Raw genomic sequence first — 13269 nt, 5'->3', positions numbered from 1 at the left:
TTCTTTGTAAGCGTCTTCAAAATAACCCTCAAGTGTTCATTATGCTCTGTTTTACTCTTCGAATAGATCAAGATATCATCAACAACACACTTATTTAGGAATTCGTGGAAGATCCTATTCACCAAATCTATAATTATGGCAGGTGCATTGGTTAACCCAAAAGGCATTACTGTAAACTCACAATGACCATAACGAGTCCTAAATAAGGTTTTAGGCCCTTATCAGCTATTCTGAATTGGTGGTACTTCAAACGCAAATCAGTCTTCGAGAACACACTCGCCCAATTCAATTGATCCAATATGTCATCTATCCTAGGCAAAGGATACTTGTTCTTGATGGTGTTTAGTTCCCTAAATCGATGCATAATTCCATACTCTTAACAAACAACATAGGAGCTCCCCACGGTGATGCAATAGGCCTAATATACCCCTTAACGAAACAACTCTTGCAACTTTGTCTTAATTCGCTCATTTCAAGAGGTGTCATTCTATATGGTGCTTTAGATATAGGTGTCGTTCCAGGAATTAAGTCTATAGTGAACTCAACGGCTCTAGCAGGTGGCATACCTGCAATTTTACTCGGAAACAAATCAATGAATCCATTCGCAAAGGGAACATCCTCGATCTTCACTCCAACTTCTTTACTCACCTCTAACACACTACGGAAAATAGTTCACACTCCCTATTCATCAATCCCTCACTTGCATTACCTGAAATAACTAAAAGTTCTTGGACTTTTCAAAACGTCTATATGAGGTCAACTTTTCAATATGGTTCCTTAAACTCACTTTCTGAATTTCATAGCCTATCTTAGCCTTGTACAAACTTATCCAATCCATTCCCAAAATTACATCTAGGTTTCACAGATTAAATTCTTTTCTTTTCTCACTAACTACGACATTTTTCTTGTCCCTTCTGGACTGCAAACTATAAATATGGGCAGCTCACACAATATCTAAAGATGTAAAGGTTTCCCCACCTAATCCTAATTGGATCTCATCAGTCAACCCTTGCTCAAACCCTTGAGCCTTTAGCTCCTCTGTAGCTATAACCTCAAGTGCAAACCTCGACAGCGCTATAAATTTGCTATAGTAATCGGCAATGGTCATACTTCTCATCCTAAGGTTATGAATTCTTGTGCCTTTTGTTTTCTCATAAAAGAAGGATAAAACTTTTTCCTTAAGGCAGTAACAAACGAATCCCAATTGAATCCCTCCACATCGCTAAGTCTAGCCCCATTTTCTCTCCACCACAAATCAGCTCCATCTTCCAAGTACAATACAACTTGCCCACTCTCATGTTCTCAAGACAGTTCACAACCCCAAACAATTTCTCAAACTCTCTAACCTAATTTTCTAAGAAGGTAGAATAAGCTTGCCCCTTAAAGTAAGGTTGCTTAACCTTGTCTAGTCTCTCAAACATGTCCCCAGCAGAATCGGGACGCTCAGTTCTCTCCTGGGTCATCTTTTCCGCCAAGAGGCGAATAGCAACAACTAGGTCATTATTGTTGGCCATTCTATAACACGACCTGAAATTAATATATTATACTTTAGGTTCGAAACCTCACTTAATAGTATCCTAGCAACGTAATATCACTTCAACAACCAGAATTCACATAAATAAACAATCATTTACGAATGTGCAACAATTATTTACGAAGGTGATCCCCTCGATCATTTATGAATGATATTCACATAAAGAACATTCAATTGAGGAACAATGAATAAAATTCAATCATCACGAATAATAAGGTAGAATAAAAGAAGAAAACATTCCCTTTGCGTCCCAAAATGAACTCTTGATCCTTTGAATAATCAATAATCTAACTTTTATTCCTCAAAAGAGTATTAGTAACAATTTCTAAACCATAATAACGCAGTTGTCCTCAAAATAAAATAAAGGTCCTATGATATAAGTTTAAACTATTGTTGGGCGAATTCTGGAGTTCTCAAATTGGAAACAAATACTTTAACTTTTGTTAGCCAAACTCTATAAAGGTTTATTACATTCTTGAAAAGAATAAAGATAACTCAAACTTCTATTGCTTTAACTTTAAAGTATTGTAGCTTTGCTACTTATTGTTTAAAACATAAAAGAACTAACTAACTATTACAACTTCAAATACTTGTGACATCTTGCCTATCTTTTCTTTCCTTGGAAACTTGCGGAGTGAAATCTAGATCGTTGTTTACACCAACTCCCATAGGTTCCTTTATAACTGCATCCCAAGCATGACTCCCTATGTTATTACCTTCCATGAAACTACTTTCTACTGCTTCAATAATGGTGGTCATAATCTCAGAGTCGTATCTCCACCTACCATTCCTAGTCCCATACTTGCCAAATTTGGTGTTCCATCCTCAGAATGCATGTCTTTAAACCTATCTTTGAGTTCTAGGTATGGCATTTGGTTAAGTAAGCAATGAACAATAATGGATGCTATGATGTCTTCTCTCATTAAGGTGGGTTGGTCTTGTATCTTAGCAAAATACTCACATCCAAACACGACTTGGAATCCTATGGTGGAGTACTTGGAAAGCCACATTTTATTCCTGAAATAGACAACTTAAGGTCTTACTAACGATTTCCCAACCAAAGCATAATCAGAATTCAATAAAACATTAAGTTTGGTGGAATCAAACAAATTCTATTCACATTTAAATGCAACACTTAAACATTTAACACATGCACGTAGCAATTAACTTCTTATGCTAGCAATTAACTACTAATGCACATATAATTCTATCCTATATGCCCTTTCCTATATTACCCATCTCTCGTAATAAATCAAAATACGTAAAACATTGACACGCTAATAATAACGAATAAATAGAATAAGATTTTTTTTTTTTTTTTTTTACCGAATATATTAAATTTAAATTCGAAAAGAAAAAGAACGTACTTAATTCACATAAACGTAAAGTTTCGATCAAATTAATTTCAAACTTAAATAAGAAATATTAATATACTTTTTAAACAAAATAACATGAATTTGGTCCCCAAAAAAAAGTACGCATTTTTGAATTATTGAATTAAGTAGAAGCTCAATTCTAGGAAATTCGTTTTAGGAAACTAGCTAGTTTAGGCGCCTAAAATTTGAAGTAAAACCATAAGCTCTGATACCTCTTTGTAACACCCCGGCAATTGTCCTTTTCTAAAATAACCTTTTAATATAAAACATAGAGAATTATCAAGGCATTATCGCCCGTGTGAAAACGTAACGGCTTATTCAGAATTTTGCAGTGGAAAACATAAAACTAACTTAAGGTTTATAAATAATCGATTACAGATTTAGTCCCAAAAACCAATCAATGAAAATAAGGAAATGTAAATAGTACGACAAGTTTAAAGTCCAACTTAACAAACCCAAGTCACTTAGCAAAACAAATTAAATACAAGCTCTCTAATCCCGATCCCAATGATGCATCATCTTCAAACCTGTAGATGGACAATGCTTATTGATCCTTAGAGACTGCTCACCAAAAATGGGTCATCACAGGATCAATAAGGCATAGACATGATCAACACACACAAACAAAGCACGTAATCAGCAAAGTTGAGTACTACATACTAAAACAATAGTAATCCTAACATGATTCTATTAAGCGAACAACTCTAACATGATACTAATAAAACATAAGTGAAACCATATTAACTTGAAGACTCTATTAAACTGACTAGACCTTTGTATCATTAACATTATTTTAATTGAAATAGTCAATGGACCGAGTTGTCCAACTAGAAATCTTCACTAAGGAAGACGAGGTACGGGCGCGACTCCGTAACCTCAGTGACCTGCGATATCGAGGAACGTTTGAATAAAAGTAGAACACGGTGATCAATCCGATCCCAGAAAAGGCCATGGGCTACCACCATGAACCCCAACTCCTGTTTGTCCGTCACTTCAGACGTGCACAATCTAAAGCTATTGCTATTCAGTTTCACTTTACATGATTTACAGATTAAACTCTATTGTGACTCAGCAATCACATAAGGCATACAATCAACAATTATTCACAACTGCTTTTATCTTGGAATTAAGTAAGTGATCACAAAGGTATCAATCAAGACTCATTCCAATTAAATTCAACCTTTCCTTTAATACTGAACAACCCCTGTATATGGGTATAAGGTTTCAACTTACTAAACAAGGTCCTCCGCCCTCATAAAGTAGTGAAAAGCTAAAAGGGAACAACGATCAATCGATCTAGACCAATATATATATGAAATCATCTAGTGTTCCCAACCAACATGCTTGCTTCAATCATCCATACTAACATGTTATAATTCTCATAACGAAATATATGTTCAACATGTTCGTTTAACAACATTAAACATGTAAATTTCAACACAACCAGTTCATCGACAAATTCAACATAACCAAGTTCATTAACAATTTCAACATGGTTTCAACAAATAACACACATTCCAAGCACACAGGTATGTACGTTCCTTGTGTAAACAAACTAATAGGCCACTTTAACACTTTCAAAAGTCGCCTACGGAGAATTCTCACCTAACAACAACCAACAAGGATTCCCAATCAACTTCTAATCCTTCACAACTATAATAAAGCATTGTAAATACATCTTAAACACATTTAGAACCTTCCCCAATATCAAAACTTGAATATTTGATTTCCTAGCATCATAATTATTGAATTAATGATTGAAATTCGTTGAAAACTCTTCAAAACACCGTACTTTAATTTTCAGCAATATAAACTCGTTTAAAAACTTCGCCAAGACCAACTTAACATACTTAGACGTTTAAAAAAATAATTTTAATAATCCCCAATCATCCCACCATAATTTAAAACCATTAAAGACTTAAAATTCATGCTTTAATTAATTCAAATTCTCGTTTCAATTAATTTATGAAATCTGAAATTTAATAATTCAATCATTCAACATTAAAATCTGAAATTCAAAATATAAATTATCAAAATTAATAATTTGAATCATGAAAACATTAATTAAATTATGAAAATATAAATAAGACATTAATAAAAAGTAAAGAATTAACCAAATAAATATTCAAGGAGATGCTGGCCGGCGAAGCTCAGGCGCGGCAACAGAGGAACGACGACGAGGTGGGGAACAACGACGAGGTTGGGCACGACGGCGCACCGGTGGTGGTGTTTGGCTACCGCAACAACAGTAACGGGTGAGAACCGAGAAAGGAGAACGAAAGAGAGCAAGACAACAACAGAAAGACGAGAGGACTACCGTGTAAAAGGTCGCATTCAGGCGACGGCAAGGTGGCTGTGCTGGCGGCGAGTACGGCGACGGCTGTACGAAAATAGAAAAGCAATTGAGGAGAGCAATATACGAAGAAACGTGAGAAGAAGAACGAAAGGAAAAACGAGTGAGAGAAGGAGGAGTACCGATGGCGGAGGGGACTGGTGGCAGGAGGTTGGTGGCAGTGACGGTGGTCCAGCGGGGCTGCTGGCTGGCGGCCGAGCAAAGGGAGGAAGAGGAAGCAGGTTCCACGTGAAGTGGGAGGATGAGGGTTGATGGTTTTTGTTTCTTTTTCTTTATTTTGTTTCACGTGAAAGTGAAGGAGAAGGGATTGAGAGTATTTTTACGTGAGATTGAAATATGGGTAGGGGATATGGGTTTTCTTGTTTTGGGCTTTGCCAACTTGGGCTAGGATTAGAATTGAGTTTGTTTGAATCCAAAACCGGTTAGAATTGTTTTCCAGATTCAATTGTGTTTTCGTAATCTAAATTCTTTTCAACATAGAATTCTAAAATTATTTTAATTTCATAAATCGTTAAAATATTTAAAAAGTATAACAATAAATATTCGTTAATTACATATTTATTTCTAAAATTCGTAAATTCTATTTAAATATAATTAACTATACATTAAAATATATTAATAAAATGTATAAAATTACGGGGGATTACAATGAGATTTGAACAGTGACCTCTACGTCACGTCGGCTCTGATACCATGTCAAAGGACCAACTCAACCAAAAGCTTAAGCTGATGGTTGAAGCCCCAAGATTAGTTTTATACTCTATCAATTGGATTTGCCTAAATCTAAGGATAAGTTAGCATATTCCTTGAGAAGATAAGTATATTTGTATGAGAGGCCAAATGTTTTGCTCGAAGGAAAGAAAAAAGTTGAAGGGATTAGGAAGAGGGATATAAGATGTGATCCTTACATGTCATATTTTGACTAAAACAGGAGTTTTCGCTCCCAAATCTCAACTAGTGAACCAAAATAAGAGATCTTAACCCTTTACATGTTTAAAATACTTAGTATTAGGTTATCAATCCTCATTCTCATCTGCTTTGGTCAATTTATGCACATTTAAGGCTCGTTCGATCCTTACATGTCATATTTTGAAAAAAATAGCCGTTTTCGCTCCCAACTCTTAACTCATGAACCAAAATAGGAATTATTAACCCTTTACATGTTTAATATACTTAGTATTAGGTTTCCAATCCTTATTCTCATCTACTTTGGTCAATTTATGTACATTTAAGGCTCTTTAGATCCTTACATGTCATATTTTGACTATAAAAGCTGTTTTCGCTCCCAACTCTCAACTAATGAACCAAAATAGGAATTATTAACCCTTTAGATGTTTACAATACTTAGTATTAGGTTTCCAATCCTCATTCACATATACTTTTGTCAATTTATGCACATTTAAGGCTCGTTTGATTATATGTCATATTTTGACTAAAATAGTTGTTTTGACTCCCAACTCTCAACTAATGAACCAAAATAGGAATTCAAAACTCTTTTCATGTTTAATTCACTTATTATTAGGTTGCCAATCCTCATTCTCATCTACTTTGGTAAATTTATGCACATCTAAGGCTCGTTTAAGTCATTATAGGTCATATGTACCTATATCGAGCCAAATGAGCCTTAGATGTGCATAAAGAACTTGAAATGAATCTTAGTAACCTCTAACTAAGCATATCAAACATAAAAGAGGTTTAGAAAGTGTCCTTAGGTTCATTTGTTGTAATTTGGGATCGAAAATGCCATTTTTGGCCAAATATGACCTATATCGAGCCAAATGAGCCTTAGATGTGCATAAAGAACTTGAAATGAATCTTAGTAACCTCTAACTAAGAATATCAAACATAAAAAAGATTTATAAAGTGTCCTTAGGTTCATTTCTTGTTATTTGGGATCGAAAATGCCAATTTTGGCCAAATATGACCTATATCGAGCCAAATGAACCTTAGTTGTTCATAAATAACTTTAAATGGGTTTCATAAACATATAAATAATCATATGAATCATGAAAAACGTTTGGAATATGGAAATAGGTTCGTTTGTTGGTAGTTGGGATCGAAAATGCCATTTTTGGACATAAATGACCTATATCGACCCAAATGACCCATAGGCATGCATAACGTGTTAGGTTATGATACATATGACAATACATAAATCATGCGGAAACAACCATTAAGCCAGGAATACATATTATTTACACACAATCATATAACATAATTTAGATGCATACTCTTTGTTGCGTGCCTTCCCTAGTTGCGCCCGAACCGAACAAGAACAAGTCTTTAGGACTCCAAGTGTCGTCCCTCCGTAGATAGTCCACAGCACGTCCGGATCCGCCTTAAGATTGACCAACTAGAATCGCCCTTAAGGTACTAGAATTTTCGGCACTTTTGAGCAAGATGTGTGACTGAATTTTTCTCTCAAAAACTCACTTTGAATACTTGAAAAAACGTTATAAATTGTGAACCCAGGCCACATATTTATAGGGGTATGGAAAGAGAATTGGAATCCTATTAGGATACGAATTAATTAAATTAGAATTATAATAAAACTCTTATTTAATTAATTTATCAAATAGAATTAGGAATTTAATCATTAACCGAACTCTGCACTTTTTAGTTTCGTATGCGAACACAAACACTTACGCGAGCATGACCCGCAAGCGTGCAGGCCATGCCCGCGCACAGCCCACACGGCCGCACGGCCCACGCGAGCTACAAGCCCACGCGAGCTGCAGCAATGCTCGCAGCCCACTGCTCGCAGCTGCGCGCGCTGCGCGCGCTGTGCGCGCTGCCACGGCCTGCTGGGCCTGGCCTTGCGCTGGGCCTGGCGTGGCCTTGGCTGTTCGTGTGGCGCGCTTGGCTTGCTGGGCGATGGCCTGGCTTCGTGCTGGGCCCTCGTCCGGCAGGCCTCGTCCAATGCTTATTCGTACGATACGCTTCCGATTAAATTCCCGATTCCGGAATATATTTCCGATACGAGCAATATTTAATATTTTCGATTCCGGAATTAATTTCCGTTTCGAACAAATATTTAATATTTCCGTTTCCGGAATTATTTTCCGATTCCGATAATATTTCCGATTCTGACAATATTTCCGTTTCCGGCAATATTTCCGATTCTGGCAATATTTCCATTTCCGATAATATTTTCCGATACGTACCATGTTTCCGTTTCCGGCAACATCTACGACTTGGATAATATTTATATTTCCGATACGATCCATATTTCCGTTTCCGGCAATATCATCGTTTCCGGAGTATTCATTTCTTGCCTGTGACGATCTCAGCTCCCACTGAAACCAAGATCCGTCGATTCCGAATATCCATAGATGGAGTATCTAATGCCATTAAATACTTGATCCGTTTACGTACTATTTGTGTGACCCTACGGGTTCAGTCAAGAGTAAGCTGTGGATTAATATCATTAATTCCACTTGAACTGAAGCGGCCTCTAGCTAGGCATTCAGCTCACTTGATCTCACTGAATTATTAACTTGTTAATTAATACTGAACCGCATTTATTAGACTTAACATTGAATGCATACTTGGACCAAGGGCATTATTTCCTTCAGTCTCCCACTTGTCCTTAGGGACAAGTGTGCATTTCCTAATTCCTTTGTCGCTCGATGCTTGCTCTTGAACATAAGGTAAGAGTTGTCATCCTTATTATGTCCAGAGGTGTTCCTCGGTTTCAGAGTTCAACTGATCAAATAAACAGATAATCATAGCCTATGATTCATCCGAGCACGGCCATGGATTTCACAGTTTCTAGCTCTCCGAGTGGCCTTGTACAACTTTTAAGCATCTCATCCCGATTTATGGGAGGACAATCCCAATCTTGCGATCTTGAGATTAGACTTCGTTTGATAGGTGATTACCTGAGCGTTGCCTTTATAGCCTCCTTTTACGGTGCGACGGTTGGTCAACGTCAAAGCAACCAGTTCTCAAACAAGTAATCTCAAATCACTCAGGTATTGAGGATTTAGTGTCTAATAATTTAATGAAATTTACTTATGACAGACTTTCATCTCTTACAGTAAAGTTTCATAGGTCTTGTCCGATACTAGTCTTCCCAAAGTAAGTATCTATGCAAATGATTATGACATTGCCATGTCCACATAGTTCAAGAATCAGAACTACTAGTCATCTTGCATTCTAATCGTCTAACGTTTTCTATGCGTCCAATTTTATAGGAAACTGCGACTAGGGACCATTTTCAACCTTTGACATTCAAGTTCACTTGATAGACATTTCTTAGTCACAGGACTGGTCCTGACAGTCTATCTTGAATATATCGTCAAATTGAAGGGACTCATCATTTAATACTAAACCAAGATTAAATGGAATATGAAAATACATTTCATATATGATAAATGTTCAACCCCAATGTTTTATAACCATGGGCCTCAAACCCATCTTCTAAAACAATTCATGGAATTCAAAGCTATGCTTGATTTCCAGTGCTACAACGTGAGTGTTGCTTCTCACTTGTTGCATAGGTTTAGTTATCATGCTTTGCCAATCTTAATATCCCTTTTCATCGAATGTTCTTCGAGATATGATGATAAGATCTTTTCGAGTTTGTTTATTATGTGATCTAGTCTTTCTTACTTCGATGGTGGTTTTACTCATTTTGCAATGAAGAACCATCAAGTTAGCAGACGTTTTTCTTGCTTCAAGAGTGGTTCTACGCATTTTTCAATGAAGAACCATCAAGCCAGCAGATAGGTGATCTACCCAAGTTCAGTGAAGAACTTTAAACAACCCTGTTTTATTTCTTCTTAGGCAATAATTACTTTTACTTCAACTGTATAGGTTGCTAGTGATGCTTTGTTTGGATTTACCTATCCAGGCAGTTCATAGATATGTGGAAGATTCTACAACTATATCTTAGAACATTATTATTTTAATTTCCCACGCAACAACTCATGGTCTCCAACCCATGTTGCCATTTTTAAAACACGATGCTCTATAGCTCGTCCTTATCAATGGTTAACTCCAAAGGGTCTTGCTTGATCCTTTGCCAGTGTTTATGCGTGTAGCATCAATATTTAGCATATCTTTATTTCCTTGAATCAAGAACTATTCCTATGTACCTTTTCAAGTACCATAAGTATTCTTGATCTCAATCTAGTTGATCTTTACTTAGATCAATAGAGATTGGTATATGTTCGTCATGGCTAAAGTCATACGATACGTTTTTGGCGATCCTCATATTATATCATACATGATAAATTTTTTTGCAGAATAATTCCCAATTGAATTCTATTCATGTAACTCTAGCTTATCTAGTTTCAGTAGATACTAAATTCAGCTAAATTCTTTGACATATAATATAGGTTAAGAATCTTATTTAGATCCTTTGATGTTTAACTTAGTAAATGCTTATACATAGTTCAAACATCCTTTACTTAGATTTATTCACATGGGTCGAATATCTCCAATGGAGTATTTCGTGTTTGATTTAGTAAATGCCATTACTTAATCCAAAACAATATCATAAGATCTTTGTAAATAGATCTTAATACCCAGTATGTACTAAGTTTCGCCATGGTCCATCATTGATGAATAATTTCAAATCTAAGTAATTAGCATTTGAATGTTATTTCACAATAGAGAGATATGTGTGTGATACACATAGGACCAATTAAGTTTTACGTACTCCCACTAAACTTCTTATATATTTATAAGAATCATGTATATTTTATGAAACTAAAATACTTATTAGTTTCACTAAAATACATTTCTAATTCCCAATTGCTTGCTTAAATCTGTACTTAGATTTTATAAACTAGCTTTTCTTTTCAAGCATTTATTTGGATCCACAAATCCTATGACATACCATGTACATAGTTTATTCCAACATTTGATTGAGGAATACGTTTTGTCATCCAATTGCTATATGTACCAATATCCAATCATTGCTTGAATATAGACTTGAGCATTACGATTATGCATGAGGTTTCAACACAATCCATGTCATGAATTTGCTTGTAACCTTTAGCAACTAATCTAGCTTTGTGTGTGAACATAATTTCATGTTTGATGGTTTTTATCCTTGAAACAAACTTGCAACCAATAGGTGTGAAACTATTCTTGCAAATCAACAAAATTTTAATTTTGTCATCAAAACATTGAGTATGTTTTATGGCCTCTAACCATTAAAACATTTGAGTCTATATATGGCCTCTAACCATTTTAGGGAATCTAGGTTTCGTCATAGCTTTCTTACAAGTCACAGACTCATTAATCTACATGATAATAGTTTGACTGCAAGTTGTAGGTTTCTTCACTATCTAATAGAAGAATTGCATAGCTTCAGTGACCTGAACTCCATGTTTCTTCACTATCTAATAGAAGAATCTCATAGTTTCAGTGACTTGAACTCTATGCCTACTTGGGTATAGAACATCAAACAATAGAATATCAATAGCCACTTGAAAGTCCTTTGAATATTCTGTTCTCCTTGAAGCACTTGTAAAGTCTTCTAAGAGATGTCTATTCTTTAAAGCTACTTTCTAAAGTCCTTAAAGAATACATGATTGGATTTTCTAAAGAACTTCGAAAAGCCTCCTGAATGTCCGTTTATGTTTGTTGTTCGCCTCGAAGACTTTCGAGGTCTATTTTCTCCCACTTGTCATTTTGGAAACGAATCTCCAAAAGGACATCATTTCGAGCAAACAAACATTATGTTCTCAAAAATTCGTGGTAGAAACAATACCCTTGTGTCTCATTTGAATAAATCACAATGAAACATATATCTATACTTGGGCCTTAGTTTGTCGAATGACAAACACTAAGCTCCCGCTGAGTTTTGCAACTCTCTAGATATATTTTATGAAAAGTTATTCTGAAATTACTTTTCAATAGCTTTGACGAATTTGGTTTAGTTTGGTAGTAGTTGAGCATTTTGTTTTAGAAATTATAGGAAAAGCCTTTATGATTCATCATTTATCGAATCAAGTGCTAATTGACTTCGATTATTCCAACTAAGATATGCCATATCTTATGGACCTAGATTGTGAAATTACAACACACAATCATTGATGATCATATTTGGTCTCAAGTAATCATCAACATGATCTAACCTAGATCTTTATGATTTCTTGCCAAGTGGATTTTATACTTCTGAATCTTTGAACTAGCCAAACAGATTCAACTTATATCACATTTGAGTAAATAAACCTATATTCACTCAAATCCATGTGAAATAATAAAGTCATAAAACCTTTCTTTAGCTTTGAACTCTATTGTCTAGGCGTTCTAACAATAGTTCATATCTTTTGTTACTTTCAACAAGTAAGACTAGTCGTCTTAAATTGATCTAGAAATCAATCAACTTTCAAAAATCTATCAAAATAGAGCTTTTGAAGTTTAACTTATTGATATGGTCTAAGCAACAATGCCAAAGATTAGTGGAACTCAAATCAAGGGGTTGATTTGAACCTAGTAAAGTTCTTTAAAGAGTTGTTTGTTTTAATCAAGCATATTGACTCAACCCTTAAATGACCATTTCATTCAAATAAACAAACAAACATTGTTTTTGTTTTTCCTGAATGTGAGTCTTTATGTGTTTGAAAATAGAAATTTAGGTATGTTGATTATGGAACAAAATAGCCATTAAGTTCCAGCCTTTGAAAGGACTTAAAACAAACTAGATGACCCTACAACTAATGTAGCATTGCCATGCTTCATTTCTTACTTGTAGGTCATTAGTGTAGCCTAGCTTCCATTGTTTGAGTTATTACCGAAGTAAGAATCCTCAAGCGGTATATGATACCAAGGAAGTTTGATTGCTAGGTCACTTTTCTTTAAACATTAACTTTTAGGTAGAAACGGAATTGTAAATTCCTTTCATTTGTTCCTTTGTTTTCCTATTTCTTGTACCCTTTCTTATAGTCTTAAGAATTGAATTCTTTAGTGTTGACTTTTATACTTTGTTAGACATGTCCAATGTCACCAACAAGGTTCTTTACCATTTTAATTTATGTTGAATATTTTGT

Source organism: Spinacia oleracea, chromosome 3 (assembly GCF_020520425.1).
Source record: "Spinacia oleracea cultivar Varoflay chromosome 3, BTI_SOV_V1, whole genome shotgun sequence".
Taxonomy (NCBI): Eukaryota; Viridiplantae; Streptophyta; class Magnoliopsida; order Caryophyllales; family Amaranthaceae; genus Spinacia; species Spinacia oleracea.
Note: the sequence above shows the minus strand (reverse complement) of the source record.